We start from the raw sequence: 15,241 nt of genomic DNA, 5'->3' as shown, positions 1-15,241 counted from the left end.
CATCCCAAATGGCTGTTTTCAGATGTAGTGCTGGTATCAGGTGGGACTTTGAAGAAGAAGGAGCAAATCCAAGTGGATTTCTCCCAGACAAGGAAAGAGGGTCTTTCCTTTTTGCTCATAAGGTGAGCAGAGTACATGACTTAGGGGAGCAAGTGTCATTGCTGTTCCTGGAATGGATCCAGAGGCTGAAGCTGGTGGCATCTTCCAGGCTTTCAGATTTTCATCAGTGCTTGGTGGGATGGTGCCAGAGGCTTGACTGAAGTGAAGGGGATTATCTGCCTTACTGGATCATTAAAATGCCTCCGGAGCCAGCCAGTGACTCTTCATTGTGCTGTGAACTTGGGGGATGCCCATGGAAGCTGTGATCTTTGATGGGTGCAAGACTGTGCCTCTATAGGTCAAAACCTGACTCCCCAAGTTTTCTCTTTGGTTACGGACACTCTGTAGCTCATCCACATCAGTGTAGCTCCACTGAAGGCAGTGGTACATGCTCTGATCCAGCACAAATCCTCATCACTGCAGAAGCCAGGGGGACAAATGTATACCTGATACAAACGGTACAGCTGCCTCAGCCAGAAATCCAGCCTGCATCCCCCTTATGTTTTATGAACCCACAACATCGTTTTACATCTCAGCAGTTCTGTTCCTCTTCCGTGACTAAGCTGCTCACTGCCTGGGTTTCTTTTTCCTTCTTTTTTTCCCCTCATTGTGTAGTTTATAATCTTCCAGCTAGATACAGAAAAAGACTTGTTTGCAGTGCTGGCCAAGAAGGCTCCGGTTTCACTGGCACGGGGCCATGCTTACATCTCCAGTCAAAATACTGCTGGTTAAACAATAAATATTTATTGATTCTCCTACAAGCTCCTACATTTTTCCCAGGTGCAGTGGAATTCGAGGGGAGGGAAGCACTTGAGTCCTACTGATGGCAAAGCTCTATGAGATGGCTCCAAAGATAACGGCTGAGATGCTCTTGCACAACTGGGTTCAGCCCTGCTGCGTGCACATGCAGCCTATGGATCTGCACTATCCTGGTCTATCCAGGTTTGAGGATTTGAGTGCAGGAGTCTTTGGTGGTAATTACCTGAAAACATGCAAATCTGCAAGTGGCTTTACCTGAATATCAACTTGAAGGAACACTGGAGGGTCTCACATCCGGCTGGGATGTATAATTTGATGTCAGCTCCTGAGATGTGGCCAAGAAAAGGCATAAAATCAGGGTGGTTTCAGGTTGTAATTTGGTTAAAAGCCTCAGCCTCATCGGTTGTAGACAATAGACCTGAAAGTGAGGAGCATTAACAGCCTGCTAATGTTTGCATGCAAAGCCTGAGCTGAGTGGCAGCTTCTGTACAGCTGAAGGCTCTTGGGCTTGCATCCACCAGTGCTCTGAGTTGTACTGTTCCCTGCTCCAATGTGCTGGGTGGCTCCCAGTAATTTCTGGCTTGTTTTTATACTGTTGTGCCTCAAATTGCTGTCAGAGCTCTGCGCCATGCAGGTGGACCCGTTGTTTGTAATGCAAGAAGCCAGGATGCTGTGCTGGTGTAGCACAGCCCTTGCATCCCGCAGCTGGTTCCTGTAGCTGTAAATATAACCTATTACAAATGTGAGGAAGAGCTAGCAGCTTTCCTTTCCAGAGAGGAAAATCCCCTCCTTTCTGTGGTTTGGGAATGAGAGTTGCAGATCAGAGGTCACAGTGAGCATCCTATCTACCGTGAGCATCCTATTTGCTGTGTGCTGGCGGCAGCCCTCAGTGTGGATTGGGATAACAGGGCTCTGTCTGGTTCTAAGCTGTAATTCCCATTCCCATCATCTTGTGGTGGGTGTTGGACACCACAGCAATCCCCTGCTCCAGCAATTCCTGCTTTCCAGCTTTTTTGCCTCCTGTTAAACCTTTCCTATGAAGACAGAAGAGGCAGAGACCCATCTGGGGTGGCTAGTGCAGTGTTAGTCCAAGACAGCATTCCCAGGATGGGTTTGCAGGGACATTGCTCTGCTTTAGGATGTGGCTGTATGTACGAAAGCTTCCCTTCTGAGGACCACGTTGCTGGGGTGGTTGTGGAGCTGCAGGCTGGCTCCTCACCCTGGCTGAAGCGTTCAGGGCTCATTAATGAACAAAATGCGTTTTCTTATGCAGAGGGGATGTTAAATTGGCTCCACATGGATTATGTACGTTGTCGCACTTTCCCGGAGGGTGATGGCATGAGTAGGAATGTGGGTTTGATGAAAGAAGCCAGACACTGAGTCAAAAGTGGAGTGGTTCCCCCTGCACTCCCCTCCCTGTGCCCCTTCTCCCCCCCAATCCCATTGCAAATAGTTGACATGATTCCAAGGCATTCTTCAGATGGCTGGTGGGGAGCGCAGGAGAAGGAGCCAGTGGGACTTTGCTTGTTCTTTAATGCAGCATGCATACTTTTGGGGCCTCTGACCCCAAAGGATGTTGAAGAAGGGCCTGATGAGATGTGGTTTGAGGGGAAACTGAGGCACGGTGCCCCCGTTCTGCTGCAGCAAGGATTTGGGAGCATCTCCAGTGTGTGCTCCAGGCCTCCCTCTCCTTGCTGTATCTATAGAATCATAGAATCCCAGACTGGTTTGTGTTGGAAAGGACCTTAAAACGCATCCAGTTCCAACCCCTGCCACAGGCAGGGATACCTTCCACTGGAGCAGCTTGCTCCAAGATGCTGTGTCCAGCCTGGCCTTGAACCAGAGATGGGATAGCCACAGCTTCTCTGGGCAACATGTGCCAATGTCTTATATAGGTTTTCTTATGGTGTATGTTAAGCTTTACTGCACCTCTTTGCCTCCTCCACAGCACCAGACAGGCCAGGACCCATCTGACCTGTGGGATTTCCAGTTTGAGTGTACTGGTTGACTGTGATTTGGGCTGGGAGCTAAACTGGGGGGTTGCAAATGGCTCAGCTCTGCATCCCTTCAGGGTGAGGACTGTGTGTCCTTGTGGAGGCTGGGATTCCCACTGGGATGCTGCCTCTCCTACAATGTCCTTAGAGGTCTCTGGATAAAACTGCTGACTCGGGGAAAGCTGCCACTGATGTCTGTGGCTGGTAGACCCCAGAAAGTGGAGCTGGACACTAGGAAGCACTTTGGGGCTTGTTTTCTGTTGCTTTCTTCATCCCTGTGTCAGCAGCATCTATCGCAATAATCAAAATGTGGCTTTTTGACCCACATGAAAGCTTCTTTTTCATAGGTGTTTGTGCAAAACCACTTCATTTTGGTCAGTGTTTGAGAAGCAGCAAAGTAGTGAGGGTTTTTTCCCCTTACCTTTTAGTTATGAGAAACTGTTTACCAAAACATGAACCATCAGAAGAAAGAAACAACTTGTGTTGTTTCTTGCAAAAGCTGAGTAATCCTGGCTTGTTGCACTGGAAAATTCAAAGAAGATGTAGTGGAACATGTGAAATTTGGGTCTTTTTTTCTCTTCTTCTTTTACACATTATTGTTAGAAGCGGTTTTAAAGCTCAGTGCCAAGTGCTTTCTCTTTTCAAACGCTCAAGGCGCGTTACCCAACCACTCTGTCTCCCCAGACCGCTTTGTGAGGTCAGTAAACGCAATTCCTCCTCGTTTGCAGCCAGAAGTGAGGAAAAACTCATTTCCTCAGTCCCCAGCATCAGCCATGGGATGGGTCCAGCAAGCTGGTAGCAGCATCTTGGTGCATCCTGACCCCGTGGCATTTGATGGCCGCATCCTTTTGAAGGGATGCAAAGGAATTGGATGTCAGAGGGTTTTCCCTGGTTCTGGGAAGCCCGGTGCCACCACGGAGCTGGGAAAGTTCTGCTTTTCCAACGTCAGCAGTGGGGTTTCGGAGCTGTCCCGGTAGCTGTGGCCCATTAGGGTGGTTAGTCACTGGGGCTGGTTTCCATCCCTTTAAGCGGCTCCAGATTTGAAGCTGGCTTTAAAGCTTGCGACTTGAAAGGCCCCAGCCATGCGCCTGCTTTGCCTTCGAGCTGGATGACTCTCTTGTGTTCCTGCTTTCAAACAGCCCAGCCCCAAGTGGCTGGAGCCATATGGATCCTATGGAGTGACCTGCCTGGACCAGCATCACATCAGTGGGGTGGGGAGGGAGTCGGGGCTGCCTCCGGGGCTGGACCACCAGCCCAAGCCATTTGGCATCTTCTTCCTCAGCTTCCTATTGAATTTGCTGGTCCGAAGCACTCACTGAAAGCCTAAAAAGAAGGAAAAAGGTGTGTGTGTGTGTGTGGGGGGGGGGGGGGAAGCCAGAGAAAAAGAAGGAAAGCAAAAGGAAGGGGTAGTGTGCCTTTAAGCAGCCGTGTGCCAGCATGTGTAACTGTGCTCTAATCTGGTGACTAATTTGGTTGCAAAGCAGCTGCCAAACCGGGGCCTGAAGGCTCTCCAGGAGTCATCGGGTCCCTCCCTCCTTTCATCCCGCACCCCCCCAGCCGCCCCAGCGCTCCCTATGGCAGTTAATTCCCTCATCTGGAGGGCAGAGCCCCGGCGGTCTCTTGACTCAGCAGTCCGGGCCCGATGGGAGCCAAGGGAGCGAATTCCAGGCAAGGAATCATCTCATGACTTGTCCTGGAAAAGATTGCTCCGCAAAGATCCCCTGACGGTCATGGAGCTGCTCCGTCCCCCCCCTCCAGCACAGCCCTGATGAGCCTCCCGATTTCCCAACCTCGGGAGCCGCAGCGATCAGCCAAGGCAGCGCAGGGGAACTCATTGGATGTATCCTTCCCTTGGAAAAGAGGGATGGATGCGGAGGCAAGGGTGGCCTGCAGGGCACAGTGCGGTGTGGAGCTGGCTTGCCAGGGCAAGGAGCCCAGAGCTTGGGGTTGTGTTGCTTTTGGGGTCATTCCTTTTTCTTCCCCCATTTCCCTAGGAGGGTGTAAATCCTTCCTCCATCCCTAGGCAATTTGGGTTCTTCCATCAGTGGTTTTGCTCAGACACTTGGCATTACCTTCAGCAGGCCTGGCACTGGGGGTGACTTTACAATCAGATTTATGCTTCTTTTCCTGTTGGCTCTTCTTTCTTTCTTTCACCTTTTTTCCTCTCCCCTCCTCTCCATCCAGTCACTTGAGTCCCATCCCCTTTTGAAGGCAGTTTGGGAGGGCTTGTCCCATGCCCAGCGCCTTCCCATGGGATCAGATTAGACCAAGTTGAATATCAAGTATCTTTACATTTTTTGGGAGTAAGGCTGGCTCCATGGGAAGGCAGGGCTGCTGAGATGATAGCTCTTATGTCTCCTTCTCAACTGGGATCAAGGCTCGGGAACACATAGCTCCTGAGGCTGTGACCGCAGTGATATAGGTCTCTTGAGGGCATCCTGCCTCCTTGGAAGGGTGCCTGTCCACTGCGGTGGCAGTGCTGCCTTTGGAGATGAAGATGCCTGGGGAGAGGAACCTGCCTTTGGCTCCTTATGGTTCCATAAGCATCAGGAGCTGGCAGCCCCCAAGCCACCCATCCAGGGCCCTGCTGTACCTCCTCCAAGCTTCTTATGGTTGGTGGAGGATTCCCGGAGTCCTGGCAAGGGCTCCCGGCTCCTGAGTTGCCAAATGACGCCCCCTCCACCCCCTCTTCCATTTGTGTCTCCTCCTAATAGCCTGTTGGCCTGAGCAGCCGAACTCAATCAGCCCTTTCACCATCTGCTCCCAGGCACTTCTGCTGGGGAAGGCTCTGGGCCAGGGAGGCTGTAATTCCTTAATAGCTTCCGGATGCTGCTTGCGGGGTGGATGTGTCTCAGCCTCTTTCACCCCCCAGCCTTCACTGAGGCTTCCAAGCTCAGGCTTCCTCTGGGCAGACCTGAGCACCTCCAGAGCACTGCTCTGATTTATCCCTTCATTCTCCTGCCTCTCCAGGCTGAAGCCAATAGGTGACATAATCCTGGACAACCCTTGGCGCTGGGATAGGGATGACTGAAGCTGATGGGGGAGCCCAATGCATCGTTGGCCGCCTTCCCCAGCTCACTCCCACCTTCTTCATCTTCCCAGGGCCTGTCTCTGCACTGGTCCCTTTGTGGTGAGGAGTTTCCTAGAAGTAGGAGCTGGAGAAGAAGGCATTGCTGGGGTTGATGGGGATGCTTGATAACCTCATGCGTGGGGATGCTTGATAACCAAGAGGTTCCATGGTGCAGCGCAGCTCTGTGCTCAGCCTGGGATGGAGAAGGCTTAATCTTAGAGCTCTTCAACTGCCTGGTGTGCTTGGGAAAATCCCCATGTTCTTTGCCTTAGTTTCCTTCTCTGCTTAAAAAGAAATAATACTAGGCTTTTTCTCCCCTCACATTAAATGAAGCTGTGGTGAGAGATGCAGCAGGCGTTGAGAAGATGCTCAGAGATAGAAAAGATGCTCAGAGTGTGCAGTGAATATTATGAGCTACTTTGGCTTTGATTTCAGTTGCAGGGGCTGTTGTGTGCATTTGTGCACAACAGCGAGGGAGGAGGAATGCCTTCAGAGAGGAGGGGTCGAAGTACTTGCAAGTGCAAGTCTTCAGTGGCAGTAAATCCAGTGATGCAGAGAAGTAAATCCATATCTAGCACAGGGGAACTAGAGGCATGTGGATCGTTATGCTACCTGCCATCTCTTGGCAGCTGCTGGCAGAGCTGACTATTCGCTCTGAGGACTTACAAATATTTTTGTTGATTAAAGTGATTGATTATCCTTGCTCTGATATTATTTAGTTTGAGCAAACAGTGCTGAGATTTACCAGCCCCGCTCTGACCTCCCAGCCCTCATCTGTTTGCAAAGGCCTGTGCAATTATTTGTTTGGTTTCAAAGATAAACACCCTCATCTCTCCTGTTGGTAACTGCAAAGACAACTCGGCAGCTCGGCCTGATACGGGAGGACAGACCTGGAGTCTTCATATGTGGTGGTAGAAAGATGGTGAGATGGGGACATGATGGTCACCAGGCGAGGATGGGGTGAAGCTCTTGGGCTGGTTCTCCTCCTCTGGACATACTCACTTTGCTCATTGGGTGCAGAGCCACAACACTCCCTGCTGTATGGAGATGCTATCAAAAGCCCAAGAAGGGCTTTCTCTGGTAAGGCCTTTGCAATCCATGGGGGACGTGATACGCTTCAACTTGCCCCCTCTGTTGAGCAATCGTCCGCGGAGTTTTTGCCAGCTTGGCTCTACGTCTGGCTGGCCTTGCCCTAAGGGAAGGGTTGGTCAGGAAGGCTGCGGAGGTGGGGTTGGATGGGATGGGCGGCAGGAATCTGCAGCTGCATTGGGATGTGGCAAGCTTCGCCCCCGTCCCTTGCTGCCCCAGGGCAGCGTGTGCTCTGGAGGTGACCTGGAGCTGCCTTTGGTGCTTCTTCGTCATCGGCTTCACCCCTTCTGCATCAGCAGCTTCCTGCTCTCTGCATCATGTTGAGGTGTTTTGGGCTTGAGGAATGCTGCAGAGATATCCATGGGCACCCTGCAATAGGCACTTGGATTGCATGGACACCACCACTGTGTTTCCAGCCCTTCCAGCTTTAACAAGCATTCTTGGTTTATGAATGAGAGCACTGGTGAGTGGTAGACAGAGGCTTTGATGTGGATGCAGATATTTTGGGGATTGAACATCATCCTTGCTGGAGGGCACTTCAGACTGTGTCCTGCCATGTGGTACCCTCGTGTCTGGTGTGACGTGGTGTTGACTCAGCCTGGGGGCAAAGGCTAAGGCCAGGGTACAGAGACATCAGTTTATGCACGTCTTGGACTGAAAATCAAGTGAAGGTTGGGGAATTCCTTGTAATGGACAGATTGGAGGTGCTTGGCTGAGTGTCTGCATGTCCAACCCTTTCCTGAGGCAAGCATAATAGAGGCTTCTTTTTAGGACCAGTGTGTTCTCAGCAGCAGGAACATCAGTGGAGTTCATCTACGTCAGAAGTGTGTTGGATCATGGTCAGGTAGCACAAGTAATTGTGGTCTTGATTTTGGGCATGGAGTCATTTCACATGGCTGCAGATACGCAATGAAACCATCCCAGGCTGTGAGGTCATGTGTAGCTGCTTCCAAAATGTGTTGGCACAGCATGTTCTTCAGGTGTGTTTGAGCCAGCTTAGAGGGGTTGAGATCTCTGTGGGGTGATGAAAGAGATTAACATGAGTGAAGGTTCCTCAGCCCTTATCCCTATTGCGAGGGGACAGCCCTGCTGAGAGATCTCAGCCATCCCTTTCCTGACAGCATCTTCCTCACACAATGTACTGCCAATTAACCTCAAGCCTTGCAGTATCTCTGCTTTCCCATTTGGGAGACTCTCATGTGTGGTTTGGCAGCCCCATCCTTTCCCAGAGCAAGCAGCTGGAGGTGTTGGAGCTGAATCCCCATTGCGTGTCTGTCCGTATCCCTGGGTGATGGAGGAAAGGGAGACTAATGTCTGAGGAGAGAGAAGGGGCTTGTTTGGATACAGAAATGCTCCATCTGAACTGATCAGCTGTGATTATAGTAGCACCTTGGTAGCATCCTATATGTAAATCAGTGTCAGGGTACTGGGATGCCTGTAAGAAAGCTGGAGAGGGCCTTCCTACAAAGGTAGTGACAGGACAAGGGGGAATGGCTTTCAACTGACAGAGGGGAGATTGAGATGAGCCCTTAGACAGAAGCTGTTCCCTGTGAGGGTGCTGAGGCGCTGGCACAGGGTGCCCAGAGAAGCTGTGGCTGCCCCATCCCTGGCAGTGCCCAAGGCCAGGTTGGACACAGGGGCTTGGAGCAAGCGGTTTAACTGGGAGGTGTCTCTGCCCGTGACAGGGGTTGGAGCTGGGTGAGCTTCAAGGTCCCTTCTGACCCAAACCAGCCTGCGATGCTGTGATCCTTTGATGTATCACTTTATTGAAGGAGCCACAAATGGCATCATCAGGTGAGAACAGCCGAAGTCCTGATAACCTGGCTGGAAAGAAATGTATGCTCAGAGATGGTGAGAAGCACTGGGTGGGGATGTCCTGGACCACTGTCTCTTCCATAGAGTGCTAGAGCCCAGCTGTGGCTTTGCTTTGGGAGGGCTCAGGCTATGCTCCTGTGGTTGTGGAAGCCTCCGTGGTGGTGAAGCCAGCACCAGGCTTTGCAGGGCTCCTAGCCCAGCCTGTGGGGAGGAAGGAATTTCAAGAGGCTTCTGGTCCTAGACATGAGCCATTTGAATCCCTCAGACACCCTCTAAAGAGGCAAATGAGTAGTTGTTTGATGGGGATCACTGGATCTGGGGAGCTTTCCCCTTTGCTTTTATATTGCTGTTAAGCAGTTTGTGTCTTGCTGCTGGTACTGGGCTGTGAGGAGCTGGGGTTTAGCCGCTTGTTTGCAAAGGAGCATCTCTGGAGCGCTGATACACGGGCATGACCTGGACTTGCTATTTACACTTGACCTCCTTTCAATCAGGGCTGGGTGTCCATTACAGGCTTTGCTGAGCCCACCCCACACTCCCATTAGTGCCTGTGTGCCTGTGCCTGGGGATTAGAGCTCTTTAGCAGCGTGGTTAGCAGGGATTAGAGCGAATTATCACAGGAGAAGCATGTCTCATAGCATTGCACGAGGCAGGGAGCGTTCCTCCCAGCCCTGCTAAGGGAGGATGGGAGGCAAACAAGCCTGGGAGCGAGATGCTAATCCTGTTTTCCAAGGGGACGCCCGGCTCACGTGGTGTTTGATTGGGAAAGGCAATAAGGGCCTGACCGCTGCAAGAAGAGGCTTTTTGGCTCTGGAGCAGGAGTGCTTTGGGCACGTGGAGGTTGTTCCTCACTGCCTTTGCGTTGGCTGCGCCTGCTGATCCTGGTTATCTCTGGAGTGCTGACCTGGAGCATGGGTTGCGTTCACCCCAGGCTCTGCCATCAGGTTGCACAAGGTTTTGATTGTGATGCTGTTAAATCTAAAGCTGCAGAAGGTGTTTTGAAGCTGATTTGAGAGCGTTTTGCCTTTGCATGAGGGGTTTTGTGTGGAGCTAAACCACACCAGCCTCAGAACACAACCTCCCCTCTGCTGCTGCTTTGTCTTGATGGAAAATCTTTCTGCTGCCTGCTTTGCATAGTTCTGAGGAGCATTGTAGAGCTGTGGCCAAAGTCCCCAGCCTCAGAGGTGGCTGCATCTCCACTGTGCTTGCTTTTCTCCATTGGTGCAGCTGAAATGGGGAGGATGGAGCGAAGCCCTCCACCAAGGGAAGCCCTGCATTGTGTTGCTGCAGGAAGATGATCCATAGGTCCTGTCCTGGCTGCTGGGGAAACTTTCTGTAACTGCAGTGAGCGTTGACTCAGGCCCTGTGGTTTTGCTTAGCTTTGGTCCAGGGGTTTCTCTCATGCTTCTTTCCCCCTCTCCCCCACAAAAGTGGGAGGATGGAGCGAGCTGACCACCCTGTGAGCTCCTGGGACTACAAGGAATGCTGCTTTCCCAGGATCACCCACAGTATAAATTTGGGAAGCAGAAAGGGAGTGGAAAGAACCTGAAGGAAGGCAGCAGGCTTGGAATCCAGATAGGATGCCCAGAGAGAAGCTGTGGCTGCCCCATCCCTGGCAGTGCTCAAGGCCAGGTTGGACACAGGGGCTTGGAGCAGCTGCTCCAGTGGAAGGGGTCCCTGCCCATGGCAGGGGATTGGAACTGGATGAGCTTTAAGGTCCCTTCCCACCGAAACCAGTCTGGGATTCACTTGCTGGAGATGCTGCCTGGTTCCTCCCCAGCTGCAGGATACCCAGAGCCAAACCAAACCCTCCCTCACCTGCTTTGCCCAGTTCTGTGTGCATCTCCCTGTCTCTTCTAGCAAGTGTGCACCCAAGTGAGAGTTTCTCCCTTTATAGAGGGGTGAAGCCATTTACCCCAAAGCATGAGGCCCCATGGAGCATCCTGACATCTCATCCTCGCCTTTCCCTGTCTGTGAGTGTTGAGAGCTCAAACTTGGAAGAAGTGCTTTTAGGGCCTTTTATTTAGGGGAAGAGCTCACCCCTATGACACACCACATCTCCATAAGAAAGCTGCTGAATGCCCGAAGAAAGCCAGCTTTGTTGTGCTTTCTGCAGGCTAAGCAGTGTGGGCTTTCGGTTTCCTCTCTTGTTTTTCTGTTGAAGCCCAGCTTTCATCTCACAGTATTTATTTTTCACTGCTTGAAGGAAGAAAAAAGAATTATTTTTCTTCTTCTTTCAAAAAGAAATATATTTATTTTAAATTAAAACAGCAAATGCCTGTGCCTTTTGTGCCATTCCTTGCAGAGGGAAGCAGGGCTGGTCTCTGCTGAGTTGCTGCAGGAAAGGGAACCAAATCTTGCCTTCGTGTTGCCTGGTCCCATCTCATCCCCACATCCCTGTGCCCACTGCTTCTACCCATCCATCCTTGCTTCCCAGATGTCCCTCTATTCCCTTTTATTCAGGCTTTCTTCCCTGTTTTCCCTTTCCCCCCCTTGATTTCGCTGCCCTTCAGTCTGAGGAGCCCTAATTGGAACAGGCCGGCTCCTCTCCCGCTTCCTGCGTGGGAGTGAGAGGCAACGCTTGTGAAAACAGTTCAAAAGTGCATTGAGAGTTTTAGCCTAATCCTGCCTAAATAACAGGGGGCTCAGCCCGGGGTTCCTTGCCTGGGTATCCCTGCTCCGGAGCAGGGGGCACCTGGGAAAAGCAGTGGTGGAAACCTGAGATGGGGAGATGATGCTTCCATGGTACCCAGGCTGCTGTCTTGGGGAGCGTGGGAAGGGTCTCAGCTCCCGGCCCCCCTCTCCACAGCCTCCTCTTACCCTGAGAAAGGATTCTCGGCTGCTGAACCCTGCTGTTGGGAATGCTTGTGTGTGTTTCGGCTTCCCCCATCACTGGCTTTGACGTGGGTTTGCGCCTCGGGAAGGCTGGGATGGAGGGGAACTGGAGCAGCAGGGGGATGAACTCGGGCAGCTTTGAGCTTGTCACAGACTGGAGATGGAGACGCCTGAGAGTCTTGGTGGTCATGGGCTTGCAGTGGGCACAGGTGAAGAGGGTTGCAAACCATAGGGTCTGAAGCCTGGGAAGGGCAGAATAAGGATGCTGTGCAGGGAGCAGGGTTTTACCTGGGACAAAAGCACGGTGTGTTCCTGGCCTTGCTGTCCATCCATCAGAACAAGGGCAGGAGGAGGTCATTGGCTCAGGTACATCCATTTACATGCAGGCTCCTGAGAGCAGGGACCAGACAAGGGCACAGTGACTGGGAAAGAAAGTGAGTGGCCAAGGGGAGCTTTAAAGAGGCATTGACCCTGAGTAGAAACTCGGGTGAAAAACAGCTTTGCTCCCATCTCCTGCTCGGAGCATCTTGGTTTTTTGTTCCCTTTGCTGCCATTTGTTTTGCTTATGCAATCAGATGCTAATGCTTTGGCGTGCAGCAGGGCTGCTTGCGTTTTAAGGTCAAAATCCCTGAAGTTTATAAATCATGCTCCTTTAAAAAGATCAGATGCATGGAAAAAGTTTATACATGTGGAGCCTGGTGAGAGCAGAGCGGGAATGTGGCTGGGAGATGAACTCAGTGATCTTGACCTCCTTGTCCATTCGCTAGCTGGTTTTCTCTCAGGCTCCACATCTCTTGGTGCAGCACCTAGTAGGAGTTGGGTGGTGGGATTTGGGCATGAAACCCACATAGGGATGCAGTGCTGGCTCTTGGTAAGGTCAGGGTTGTTATTATCCTCTTGTCTTCCTCGAGTCTTGTCCCCAGGGTTACTGGGGAGCTGGTGGAAGAAGAGTGTCTGGTTTTGAGGAGCCTCTGGGGTCTGAGTTGCAGCTAAGATAAGTAGATGTCCCTCTCTGCCTTCCCCCTGTGCAAGGCAAATCACAGAATGGTTTGGGTTGGAAGGGACCTTAAAGCTCACCCAGTACCAGTCCCCTGCTACAGGCAGGGACAGCCCCACTGCTGTGCTTGCTTTTTGGGTTAAACCCCTGACATTTCTCAACTGAGCTTGGGTGTAACAGATGCATTGATGCTGCCTCCTGCTTCTCCAGGTGTATTCCTCCTGTGCCCACATGTGTGCACGCCTGTGAGTGTGTGTGTGGTTATGGACAGCAGGAGGGACACAAAAGGAGACTTTATTTGTGCAAGATTTGATTAAAATCTTGGAAACAGGTTTCAGATGGTGGCGAAAGCTGAAACCAGGGACCTGAGCCTGGTGGCTTTTGTTACAGAAAGGCTGCTTCACTCTGACCTTTAAGCATCCCAAGCTGAAGGCTGAAAGGCTTGTCTGTGGGTGCTGGAGGACATCACCAGGGCTTAATTCTCCTCCCCAGGCAGTAACTCCCCTGTACCCAGCAAAGCTGCATCAGGCAGAGCCAGGTAAAGCCCATTGTGCTTCCTGGCCCCACAGGGATTCACAAAGAAGATGATCCTGAAGTAAATCCAGTAAATACTTAAGTCAATTAAGTAAAGTCTCAAAACCAGCAGAGGCAAAATTCAGGTTAAGAACTCCATCCCTGCCATTTCTTCCAGGTCCACAAACACTCATGGAGGGCTTTACACACATATTTTGTTTGACACATAAGAGCTTTTCTGTCTACGTGGGACACTGCTGACTCAAATAAGGCTTCTGCAGCATTTGCAGGCTTGGGGCTTTGGGGCTGTTTTGTCTTCTGAAGAAATGGTAGCTGTGATCTAACAGGAAAAAGAGGAGATGATGTTTCAAAAGCCGAGTACAATGTTATTTGGAGAAGAAGCCTTGAAATGGACATTCTGGTTTATTTTGGTGTCTAAATAGAAACCCTCTTGTGGCACTTTGCGTTTTCAACTTGCAAACAGACTGTTTGCTTCTCCGGTGACCTCTCTCTGGAATCACTTTTAAGTCTTCCCTGTTTTGACATGGTGTTTGTGCAGAGCTCAGTGTTCACCTTACCAAACCGAAACCTTATCCCCCGCTACTGAAAAATTGATTCACTGGGTATGTACAAACCCAACCTCAGTCCTGCTGGAGAGGATGGGGGGGGCCCATGAGAGGTATTTACTTGTGTCATAAGTAAACCTCACCTTGCCCTGCTGCTTGTATAAGGAGACTACCTCCATATAGGTTTTTGTGAGTGATTCAACGTTCAAATTGGGGTTAGAAACGTTCTTTAAACCCAACTTTGACTCATCTTCCCATAGCACCCGGGAGCAGTGAACTGCTGTTTAACCAGCCAGTGGAGGGGAGCAGATTCCTGGGTGGTCCCTGTAACCACAGAGCACGGAAAAGCAAAGCATTAAAATGTAACATGAGGATGAAGGGAAAGGGGCACTGAACCACTTTCTCCCAGTGTTATCTCAGCGCGGCAGATGGAGAACAGAGATAGCGAGGGTGGCTGCTCATTTTTCCATGCCCTCTCCATCCAAATCCAGTAAATAATGAAGTGTAATTTGCCAAATAGCCTTTCAGTGCATTATTTGCTTTCGAAGGTCCTGATACTTCCACTGTGGGCAGGCAATACTTGATTTATGTGGTGAGGTTAGGGGGAGGAATCAGGTCCTGAGAGTCTTGGTGTTGGGAATTCTGGTACTAGTGCAGTTCCTTCTGTGCCTTGGTAACTAACTTTAGAGGGAGCTGTAAATAGAGGGAGGGAATTTTGCATGTCTTTTACTTGGGGGCAATAGAGGGAAAGTGCAAAGGTAGAGACAACAAAGAAGTTGCTCTGTTTGGCTTAGCAGTGGAATTGCATTTGGTGCATCCAGCTGATGGTATTATTTGGCCTTTAAATGATGCCTGTAAGTTTGGCTGGGGAGGACCTGAGTGGAGCAGAAAGCCCAGACTGGGAATCCCAGAATCCCAGACTGGTTTGGGCTGGAAGGGATGTTAAAGCTCATCCAGTTCCAGCCCTCTGCATGGGGAGGGACACCTTCCACTAGAGCAGGTTGCTCCAAGCTGCATCCAACCTGGTGGTTCAGATGGAGGAGGGTTTTCCTTCAGATGGTTGATTGTATGAAACTTTGGCTACAAACAGCTCCCTCCTTCCACATGAATTGGAAAAAGGGAGAAGAAAAGAAAGGAAGAGCTTTGCTTCTCATCAGGACGTACTCCAAGGCCCGGCTTTTGGCTCCATGCTCTCCCATGGGGGTGGCTCAGTGTTGTTCAGTGACTCACCCTAAAACGCATTGCTCTGTACCATGGGCTGTGCATGATGTAACTCTGTGCTAATGTGGGATTTTCCAGCTCTTTGTTTTCCCTCCCTTCTCGAATGGGTTTTCTGCTGGTTCTTTGTCCTGCTCCAGCCTGCTGTCAGCTTACTTTTTCCAGGGCTGCCTTGAAATGAGTGTTTTCCTTTTGCTTTCCTTTGGAGTGGGATGCCCAGAGGTGGAGCAGTAGTTCAGAGATGCTTTTCTTCCTGCTTCCTCCTTCACACTGGTCTAGGACTCTACCT

The 15,241-nt window shown here is 51.0% G+C and overlaps 1 protein-coding gene across 3 annotated transcripts in view; it reads left to right on the top strand.

Annotated features, from left to right (window-relative positions):
* ETS1 (ETS proto-oncogene 1, transcription factor) overlaps window positions 1-15,241 on the top strand; it is a 67,489-nt gene that overhangs the window by 31,969 nt on the left and 20,279 nt on the right. The window lies entirely within an intron of this gene.

The sequence above is a fragment of the Melopsittacus undulatus genome, chromosome 15 (assembly GCF_012275295.1).
Source record: "Melopsittacus undulatus isolate bMelUnd1 chromosome 15, bMelUnd1.mat.Z, whole genome shotgun sequence".
In the NCBI taxonomy this organism is placed as follows: Eukaryota; Metazoa; Chordata; class Aves; order Psittaciformes; family Psittaculidae; genus Melopsittacus; species Melopsittacus undulatus.
The sequence above is the reverse complement of the archived record's forward strand: the minus strand, read 5'-3'. Positions and strand labels throughout refer to the sequence as shown.